General features: G+C 46.2%; 1 non-coding gene across 1 annotated transcript; it reads left to right on the top strand.

Annotated features, from left to right (window-relative positions):
• The first annotated feature begins 1,650 nt into the window (after window positions 1–1,650).
• On the top strand, window positions 1,651–1,723 carry TRNAF-GAA (transfer RNA phenylalanine (anticodon GAA)). The gene has a single exon. It is a non-coding gene; the product is annotated as a tRNA-Phe (tRNA).
• Window positions 1,724–10,852: the final 9,129 nt, after the last annotated feature.

Below are 10,852 nucleotides of genomic sequence, written 5' to 3'. Positions count from 1 at the left end.
GAAAATGGACTCTTAAACTTCAATATACTACGTTTAAATGAACGTTCGAAAATCCCGGCCTCTCCCATTTCTGAAAACGTAAACCATAAAAATCCAATTTATTTATTTATTTATCACTTTTTTCGGTGTACGACCTATTGCTCCGGAGGTTCCTAATTGATGTACTCGGGAGGTCAACAAGTTCTCCGTGTACGGGTCGCGCCGTTTATGCAGTCAGATGTGACCGAACCGAATCATCTGAGTGCTGACGCAACTTTACAACCCCACTCACTGACACACAGTATGCAAATGTATACCAATCCAGTGATACAATGCAAATTCAAAACAGTGGAAGTAATGCAATTCCTTTACTCAGGACAAACAAAAACACAGGGTATCCAACCAAGCAATATATAAACGATAGGAAAATCACGCTGACGTGCAGTGGTAAAGTATAAGCAATTAAATTAAGACAGACAGGCACCAAGACTAAGCGGACGAGACAATTAAACGCCCCACCAGATATCCCAATATAATCCCAAAGAGAAGGTGGATGCAAAATAACAAAGGAATATTTGCCAGGGCATAAAAAAATAAGTAAAATAAAAAGAGGGGGGGGGGTGGGTTGGGGAATTCACGCCTATTTGAGATAATGTTCTGGCGGCCTTGTCTCAGCCGCAGGCCCCAAGGATGGTGTCTCACCACTCTTCTCTCTTTCTCTCTGGATGCATGTTGCCTCAGGTTGGCCAAGGCTGCACTCGACGAGGAACAAACACTTCCGCTCTCTCCCCCTCTCCCTCTTTACTACACCGGGTGGCTTTACTTCACACGAGTCCATTCCATGCAGACGGCCCCTCCAACAGGCATCCATTGGGGGGATCACTCAACTCCTCAACGAGCCCTTGCAAACTGAGTTCCTCATCGTAAGAAACGAGGCACACGCACCCTGAATTCATTCTCGCCTTTTCTCTCCCCATGGAGTCTCCGTTTTCCGCTGCGCTTACTCCTCTTCCTATTTGCATTCCCTTCCAGAGCCCTCACGAGGTTCTCACGCATGAAATGATGTAGAGGCCTCAAATGGGGGAGGCGGTTGATAAGGAAAGTCTTTTAAACAGAATAATAAAATGAAAGTGTAAGAAAAGAAATGAAAAGGAGCTATTCTGGTCCCACAGCCAACCTGGCATTTCACATGATACACCTTAACGGGAACAGCTTCCGTTTGCTCCGAGTAACCAATTCCACCAGCGTACCATCATTATTGAGCAATAATTAAGCCCCACAAGCGTAACACCATCCATGTTGCTGATTGGTCATAATTACATATTGAAATCGTCATAGTGACTCATCATCATAATGTAACAACAAAGTCTTCAGATTTGTATTTTTAGGAGACAATGCTTGAAGTCAGGAAGGACCAAGGAAGTATGGGACCCATGGTAATTAACGTGCACACACGATTACATCACACTTCTGGAAATTGTCCAACCCATTTAATGTGTACTACAATATATTTATGTGCTGTAACAAAGTAATTTGTCCCCTATTTGTTGTTGTAGATCACATGTTTAAACTCTGATAAATTCATTCTATTGAACATTTTAATTAGGAATAAATTTAGTTAATTATTTTCACTGGTTCATGTACCTATTTAAACATTTTGTTATACAGTTAGTCGAAATAGCTCAGTTGGGAGAGCATTAGACTGAAGATCTAAAGGTCCCTGGTTCAATCCTGGGTTTTGGCAAATTTTTATTTTTCCCAGTGTATATTCTGGATTAGGCAGGAAATGTTACTCTATGTAATTTTGTGTGTTCCTTCTGTGTACTTTTAGATTTTTTTTTCATCTTGATTGGCAAAATATCACTAATTATAATTTTGTGTGCTCCTTCCGTATACTTTTAGATTTTTTTATTTATCTTGATTTGCAAAATATTGTTACGGATCTCGGTTTCGGCACTCCCCTTACCGAGGGGGGTTTAATCCCCTCGTCTATCACACTGGCCGTCCGAGTGTTGGAGCTGTCTTGGAGCGAGTCTTGGAGCGAGTCTTGGAGATTGAGAGATCTCGCGAGATCTCGGAGACGGTGGGAGGGATTTTTGAAGCTCCACACGGTCTCCACGTTTTTCGAAGTTAAGTCTGTTCACAATTGTATTTTGTCGAAACTGTATTTATCTTTCGGTGTGTGAAGTTATTGTGTGCAACTTTGGTTGTTTCTCGGTGTTTATCTTTCATAAATTGATCGTCTGTTTGCCGTGTCGTGTCTTGAGGCCTTGTACAGTGTGCACTGTACAACCTTGAGGCTTTGTTTTTCTCTCAGCGGTCCGTCGTTTGTGATCCAATAACTTTCGTTCTCTGTATTCCCAGGCTTTTCACCCATAGCCTACTTCCTTGTGTAAATCTCAACTCAAAAAAAAAAAAAAAAAAAAAAAAAAAAAACATTTCCTTCTCTGTTCTCATTCGTTTATTCATTCTTATTCATTCGTTCGTTCTTCGACCACGTGTTTCTCCCCCATTTCCCCAGATAGTTTTCACTCATTAACCTTCAATGTTTACACTTTCCCCTCAAGTTATGTATTCCGTCATATTTTATAACACCTTTTTCTTCTTCTTCTTTAAAAGGCTGCTTTCGACTTGCTCACCAAATCAATTCATCCCAAAAAAAATATCCATCTCCTATAGTGCCTTTTTTCTACATTCCCTAAACTCTCCTGCACTCCATCCTCCATCCAGCGTCCTTAAACGTATTTTTAACTCGAAGGTCACAAGAAACTCATTTTGCAATAAATGTTCGTTTCCCATAAATCGTACACTTTCAAAAATCCAATCTCACCCCTCCCCTCCAAATCTTCCCCATAACCCCTCCCCTCCAAATCTTCCCCATCACCCCTCCCCTCCAAATCTTCCCCATCACCCATCCCTTTCAAATCTCCCCCCTTGCCCCCTCCCTCCTAAACTACCCCCTCACCCCTCCCCGCCAAGACGCCCCCTCGCCCCTCCCCTCCTAGACTCCTGCCTCACCCCTCCCCTCCAAATCTCCCCCATATCCCATCCCTTTCAAATCCCTCCCCTTGTCCCTTCCCTCCCAAACTCCCCCCTCACCCCTCCCCTTCAAATCTCCCCACCCTCATTGCTTCTCAATTTCCCCCCTCTCACTCCCCCTCCTCAAAGCGTCCTCCCCGCTTCTTCCCCCTTCAAACTCTCACCTCCATCTCCCCCAACCTTCTGCCTCGCTCTTCCCCCTCCTCAAATAACACCTCATTGTGGCTCACCCAATCACCATCAAACCTTTTTGTCCGCCCCATCCTTCCCTTTCTCCGAGCTATTCTGAAATCTCTGACACACCTTCAACAGCTCTCCCTATCTCTTCCACCTCTTCCACATCTTACCCTACCCCTCCTCCCCCCTGTTCTGTATCTGATGCTCCCCCTTCCTCTTCATTAACGGTATGGACCTCAAACATCCGGGGCCTTCGTTCAAACTTAACTGATCTCTCCATACAGGTTGCTTCTGTCAAACCAGACGTGATCTGCTTAACAGAAACTTTCCTCCTTTATGATGTCTCTGATTCCATAGTATCTCTCCCGGGCTACTCCCTCCTCCGGTATGATAGACCTGAGCCTCGTCCTGGAGGCGGGGTTGCTATCTTTATCAAAAACTCTCTTCCTCACTCGCCCTGCACTGCACTCTCTCCACCTCACCCCCAGGAATACCTCTGGCTACGGCTTCCCCTTCGCTCCCACCTCTTGTTCATATGTGTGTTGTACCGTCCACCAAACAGTGATGACTCCATCTACATCTCGCTGTCTGAACATATGGACCAACTTCTATCTACTCATCCCAACTCTCTCTTCCTCATATGTGGTGATTTCAATTGTCACCATGCCAGTTGGCTGGGTGTGGGTACCTCTCTCACCAGCCATGGCTCTTCAGCAAAGGACTTCTGCGACTCACTGGGACTGACACAATCTGTCAATTTCCCGACCCGGATCTCAGTCAACGGAACATCTTCTCTTCTGGACTTGGTTATGACTAACTTCCCTGAAAATGTCTGCTGCTCTTCTTCTGCTCCGATCGGATCATCTGATCATGTCCTTGTTAAAGTGGACATCTCTCTGACCATCCTCAGGGAGCCTGCTCAGCGTCGACGAGTCTGGCATTTCACTCAGGCCAACTGGCACGGTCTTCAAGCAGCCATCAATCATCTGGACTGGTCTCCCATCTCTACCACCTCTGACATCAACTCATCCTGGGAATTCTTCCAAAGTAAATTGCTCTCTCTCATGCACAGATTTATCCCATCTCGTCTTCAGTTGTCATACCCTTCCTCCCGTCCATGGTACACGGAATCTTGTGGTGAGGCTGTTGCCCAGAAACAACTTGCCTTCGTCTCCTGGAAAGCAAATCCAACGGAAGGAAATCTCATTTCCTTTCACAAAGCCCGAAACAAGTGTGTGTCCACCCTCAGGAGAGCCAGGAAACAATATCTCTCCGTTCTCAAGACCGAACTCTCTTATCTGTCTCCCTCTTCCAAATCCTGGTGGCGTCTGGTCAAATCCGTTTCTGGTGTTTGTTCCCCCTCCATCCCCTCCCTTACCTCAAACGGCTACACAGCTGACTCCGCACGTGAAAAAGCTGAATGCCTCAACTCTGTGTTTGCCTCTAAATCTTGTGTCCCAAACCCATCCCTCTCTGTACCCACCATACCCAGTCGTACCCTGCTGCTCCTGGACTCCGTGTCCTTTCCTCCTGACAAGGTGGAAAAGTTTCTGTCAACCCTCGACTCTGATTCTGCAACTGGACCCGACGGCATCAGCCCACGGGTCCTAAAATCCTGCTCTGCTGCTCTATCTCACCCTCTCTCTGTTCTCTTCACCCTCTCTTTTGCTCAAGGTCAACTGCCATCTGCTTGGAAATCAGCCAACATCACCGCTTTGCACAAAAAAGGTGCAAAAACAGATCCTAGCAACTACAGACCAATCAGCCTTCTACCAATTATCAGCAAAGTCATGGAATCCATCATTGCTTCGGATATGAAATCTTTCCTCTTCTCCAATGGCTTGATCTCTGATCATCAATTTGGTTTCAGACCAGGTCACTCTACTCTGGACATGCTGCTTCTGCTGTCTCAACAATGGATGGAGGTCCTCAATGCCAAACAGGAAATTAGAGCTGTCTCCCTCGACATATCACGTGCCTTCGACACGGTCTGGCACCCCGCTCTGCTCACCAAACTCTCCTCCTTTGGTATCCATGGAAATCTCCACGCATGGCTGGCGGACTTCCTCTCTAGTCGTCGTCAACGTGTGGCCCTGAATGGGTTTCTCTCATCTCCTCTTCCTGTTCAGGCTGGAGTTCCCCAAGGCAGTGTTCTGGGCCCCGTGCTTTTTCTGGTCTTCATCAATGATCTCTCTGACTCTCTCGAAAATCCTCTCTATCTCTTTGCTGATGACTCCACTCTCTGCCGCTCCATTCCGCTTCCCTCAGATCGGCAGTCTGCTGCCTCCTCACTCTCTGAAGACCTGGACAAAATCACAGACTGGTCAAACAAGTGGAACATGTCTTTCAATCCTGACAAATCTCACACTCTTACTATGTCTCTCCGAAAAGATCGACTGGACAACCCTCCCATCTACTTTCTCAACAATCCTCTCCAAGAAGTTCTGTCGCTCAAGATTTTGGGTCTCACTATCTGCCATGATCTTTCTTGGGAAAACCACATTTCCAAGCTGGCCTCCAAAGCCAGTCGCCGACTGGGCATCCTCCGTCGTGCGAAGTCCTTCCTCGGCACACCTGAGCTCCTCACCACATACAAGGCTTTCATCCGCAGCTCAATGGAATACTGTTCTCCCCTATGGGCCGGTGCTCCTGCCTCACACCTAGCTCGGCTTCACGCTGTTGAAACCAAAGCTTTCAGAATTATTGGAATCTCCCGCGATGAAGCTATCTCTGAGGGCCTTTCACTCACTCACCGCAGGCAGGTAGGTGGTCTTTCTGTCTTCTACCGACTCCTCTCCGGCCTTGCACCCCCAGCTCTCTCTGTGCTCTGTCCCCCAAATATTCCTACAGGTCGCACAAGATCTGCCAGCAACCCTCTGATGGTTAAACTGCCGAAATCTCGGCTCTCTGCTCACCTTCACTCTTTCATTCCTCTTTTCTCCCGCCTCTGGCACAAACTCCCTCACTCCCTTCAATCCCACTCCTCCCTCCAGGTCTTTAAAACAGCTGTTCACCACCATCTCTTATCTTCCCCCATCCAAAACCTTGATCTTTTCTACCCCCGCTAATTCACCCCAGATCCACCTTGTTTGAAATTCCAACTTCTTTCCTGGAAGTCCTGGCAGTGTCCATATGTTTTATACCTCTCCCACCGCCCCCTTCCCATGCTCCCCCCCCCAAAGCCCTCGCCCTCTCTCAGATCTCTCGATGTCTCCATGTCTCTCGGTCCCTGCTCTCAAATGTTGTGTTTGTGTCCTTCCCCCTCTCTCCCCATCTTGTCTACCGCTCCCGATGTTATATGTTTTATGTGTCGGTTTGTCTTTCTGTGTGATTAATGTTCGCTCTTTCACGAGCCTCGATCTTGTATACAAAAAAAAAAAAAAAAAAAAAAAAAAAAGCTATGACGTCACTCCCGGTCAGCGCTGAATAGGGTAGTAGGCCAATTATTCCTATGACCTAATTACCAGTGCCTTCCGGTAAGCGAGGAAATGAGCCCCGCCCGAGCCGCGGCTGTAATGGACACGCCGAGCGAAGCGAGCCACGACTCAGGCCGTTAACAAAAGGACTAAACCCGACTATAGCGGTTGGCCAAATCGCGCCACAGGCACTCAATTGGAGACAGGACAAAAGCGATCGGGGGAAGAAGAAACCAAAGTAAGGAATAACAGGTATTTATTCACTATCTACAAAAGCAAAACCAAGGAAGAAACGAAAGGTAGGACTGTACAGGAAGAGGAAGAAGCAGATACACAGGGCAACCTTAAAACAGTCATATTACAACCCCGGACAAACAAACAGACTCACATGAACAGGGAATGGCAGGAAGGAATGGCTGGAAGGAATGGCTGGAAGGAGGAGAAGGTCCAGGCAGACAGCAGGGCAGGAAGGTCTGGGCAAATGCACAGCGTCGAGGTTGGCTCCAGTCCACGCTCCGGTCCACGCTCCGGGCTTTAGGCGAAACCCGGCGGCAGCTGCACATATATTTTCACGCGTGCTGACAATGTGAATAGATCGCGTAATGTCAGCGGACCCACTCTTCTGCCTCACGATCCTTCGCACTCGTCTCCCTCTCACTCATCTGATCTCCTTCTCACCTCATCTGATCTCCATCTCACCTCATCTGCTGAAGCAGTCCCTCGCAGCCGCTTTTATTGTCCGTTGTTGTATCAAGCCGCCGGCTCCGATGACATGCTTACCGGTCAGCTCACCTCGGTGCTGGTTGGCCGGCAAGGGCTCGCTGGCCCCACCTCTGATGGTGGTTCACGTGCCACACCTTGTTCTTGTGGTTCCGCCCCCTTTTTCCTCGACCTGAGACCGCATGTTCAATGGCGGCTTGGTGCCAACAAACAGCCCAAGGCAAACGGCAGCGAACGCTGCCCTACCGCTACTGCACTTTGTAGAGCGGAGATGATTGGGGAAATTAAAAGGGGCCTATCTTATTTGATTAATGCAACGCAGATTCAACTATTGGGAACAGATCCTTAACTGAAACACATAATAATGAGATAACTACAGAGAGGTCCTATGGTGCTCTACGTGTTGTACATGGACTAACTAGGGTGCGATCTTTAATAAAGCCAATTAATGGGGATATTTACAGGGGATCATTTATAAGGGAACATTTACCAAAATTTACAAAGTGAAGGTTCTAAAAACCGTAACACAATTAATATATGTAATTTTGTGTGCTCCTTCCATATACTTTTAGATATTTATTTTATTTTGATTCGAGAAATATTACTATATATAATTTTGTGTGCCCCTTCCACATACTTTTAGATATTTATTTTATTTTGATTCGAGAAATATTACTATATATAATTCTGTGTGCTCTTTCCGTAGCCGTCACTCTTTTTTCTTATATAAAAGCTTTCTGCTGTAGTAGAATAAGAAAAATGGCACCGTTGGAACCGTTACATTGAGCTGCAAGTCCTGCTAATTTCAATAATCAAACGGAAACTATATTTTACAACTTTGAAATGTTTATTCCAAGTAAATCGATTATTATGTTTACAAAAGCACCATTTTTATTATTCTTCGACAGTAGGAACCCTTTGGAATAAAGGATGGCATATGGAAGGATGGAGGCTGCTCCTTATACTAACAGATAAAGCAATAATACTTTTCACTTTTTATTTTGTTTAACTACCTGATAAAAACATAACTTAAGGCCGAGAAAAATATATTTCCGGTCTCTGGTCAGCGCACGCATCCATTTTGACCCTGCGCGTCAACATTTTTTTTTTTCTAATTTCCAACGGTACCTACAACAGCGCGCGCCTGTTGTTGCCGGGCCTGGAAAACGCTATCTCGGGAAATACGGGTCTGTGAGGGTCGCCATTGGTATCGACGTTCGCGCGCGGTTCTGCTCGACAAAACTTCGTTTAGTTCTTTTAAATCCAACCAGCCGTTCCAAAGATATGAGTAGATTTGTGTGCCGTGACGTCATGAATCCAATCGGCTGAATATTGTCATTTATTGAAACGAAGACGTTCTTTGTCGGGTTCGTGTGAAGCAACCAGAAGGCCATGAGAGCTGCGGGTGGTCTCGTTAGTTTGGCCTGGATCCTATCTCGTTTGTCTTGAATTTGTAGGTGTCTGTGATAATCTGGTGGACTGGGAGAAGAGATCGTGGGAGACCATCGGCCTGTTAGACCACTTGCGCATGCGCAGTGTTGACGCGATCGACGCATTGGAATGTTTGACGGTACGGCGAGGCGATCTCGAAAACGAAATGGCAGTCTATAATATGCTCGAAGAACTTAATAATTTTCAGAATAAATACATTTTAAAATAACTTAAGCTTGTGTTCATTATTTACAAAAAAAGGCCTACAAGTCCCATTGGCTGTCTTTAATTTATCTCTGGACGGCGCCACGGCAGATGAGGAGGACCGCAAGGCATGAGGACACAAAAAACACCTTTATATGTGCAATCCATGCTTTTCAAAAACAAAAAAAAAAAAAAAACCGCATCACAGCAATAATTCTGGAACTTTGGTCTGACCAGAGACCAGCAATATATATTTTTCGGCCTAAGGTAAAAAATCTCTACTTATGACACTCATGATTGGCATATTGTAATTCTCTCTTACCAATTGCGCCCCAAGTGCAGATTTAGCCAAATTTTCATGTCATCGCCCAGAGGAGGTTCGTTACTTTGGGCTGCCAAATCGTGTACAGACCGAGAAGAATCATAATGATGTGAGCTGGTCATAATTTCTTGTTGATGGCGTTTGTCTTTTTATGCCTTGTACATGTGTGCACCTTAATATACACTGTTGTCAGTATATGTCTTACTATCCAGCTCAATGCCAGTATGCCCATACGAAGAGCTGGACACATTATGCTGTCCAGCTTTTCCTATGAGCCTTGACCGAGGTATAAAAAGTCCACAGTAAATGTTAAAGGTGGGCGCGATTCCGAAAATTTTAAGTCCGCTTACCGCTTATCCGCTCCGCCAGCCCGTGTAGTCCGATTCGCTTATCCACTTCAGCGGCCGAAAATCTTAGTCCGCTTACCGGTTATCCGCTTATCCGCTTCGATTCGATTTCTTAAAAGCGCTTCGACGTTTTAAAAGCGATTTTTGACGTTTCTAAAGGGAATTTAATGCTTTTAAAGCCTAAATAGCCATTTCTAACTACTACAAAGACAAACAACGCTTTTAAGATCAAAAATATACATTTTTATTTCAATAAAATTTATTCAAAATTTATTGAAATAAAGTTTTCCACTCGACTCTACTCTACTCTACAGTTAATTTAAATATAATTTTAATATATGCAAGTTACATTAAAGAAAAATCAATTTGCCCGTCCTTTCTTTGACAAGAGAGTCTACTAGTCAACAGACTAGCAGTCTGTTGACTAGTCCTCGTCTTCCTCCTCCACCTTGTGGGCCTTCTTGAGGATTTGGAGGTTGCCCTTCATGAAGACGAGGGCCTCGAGGTTCGGTGCAGCCAGGGCCGACCTCTTAGGCCTGAGGATGTCCGACCCGTAGCTGAACACGCGCTCGACCGAGGCAGAGCTCGGGAGCGGCGTGTTATGCCTGAGAAATAGAGTTACCCAAGCATCACGGAACTCAAGCGGGAAGAGATTGGGCGAGAGCCCCGGGTTCCCCCTCAGCGGCTCCCTCGACCAGTCGATTGAGTCCAGCGACATCCTGTTCTCGCTGCGCGCGAGCTGAGGGGTCAGGGCGCAGATCTCCTGACTGTCCTCCACGTCCCCCATCATGTTGACCGCCGGGTTGTGGATGTCGCTGTGCTGGGACTGCTGGTTTGCGTCGCTCGTGTGCCTGTCCCTGGCACTGCCGCTGGGCTGGAGAGTCAGAAATCTCTCCATCTTGACGTTATTGCCGCTCTAGCGTCCAATAAAATATTCAGTTTTCACTTATTATTCACTTAAATAAATATTCACAATTCTAGAGTAACGGCTCAGGCTAACAGCTGATTTGGCGAATCGCGATGCGCTTTAATTTTTCGGTAGTCCGCTTACGCTTATCCGCTTCGGTTTCCGGGGGTTGGTCCGATTCGCTTATCCGCTTCGAAAACGTTAGTCCGCTGCAGCGGATAAGCGGATAAGCGGACTTTCGAAGCGGACCACCCACCTTTGGTAAATGTAAGTTTGTGTCTGAAACCTGTTACGTGTCGACCTCGGGGCA

Source organism: Myxine glutinosa, chromosome 10, assembly GCF_964187855.1.
Source record: "Myxine glutinosa chromosome 10, kmMyxGlut1.1, whole genome shotgun sequence".
Taxonomy (NCBI): domain Eukaryota; kingdom Metazoa; phylum Chordata; class Myxini; order Myxiniformes; family Myxinidae; genus Myxine; species Myxine glutinosa.
This window is presented reverse-complemented; position numbering and strand designations above follow the sequence as displayed.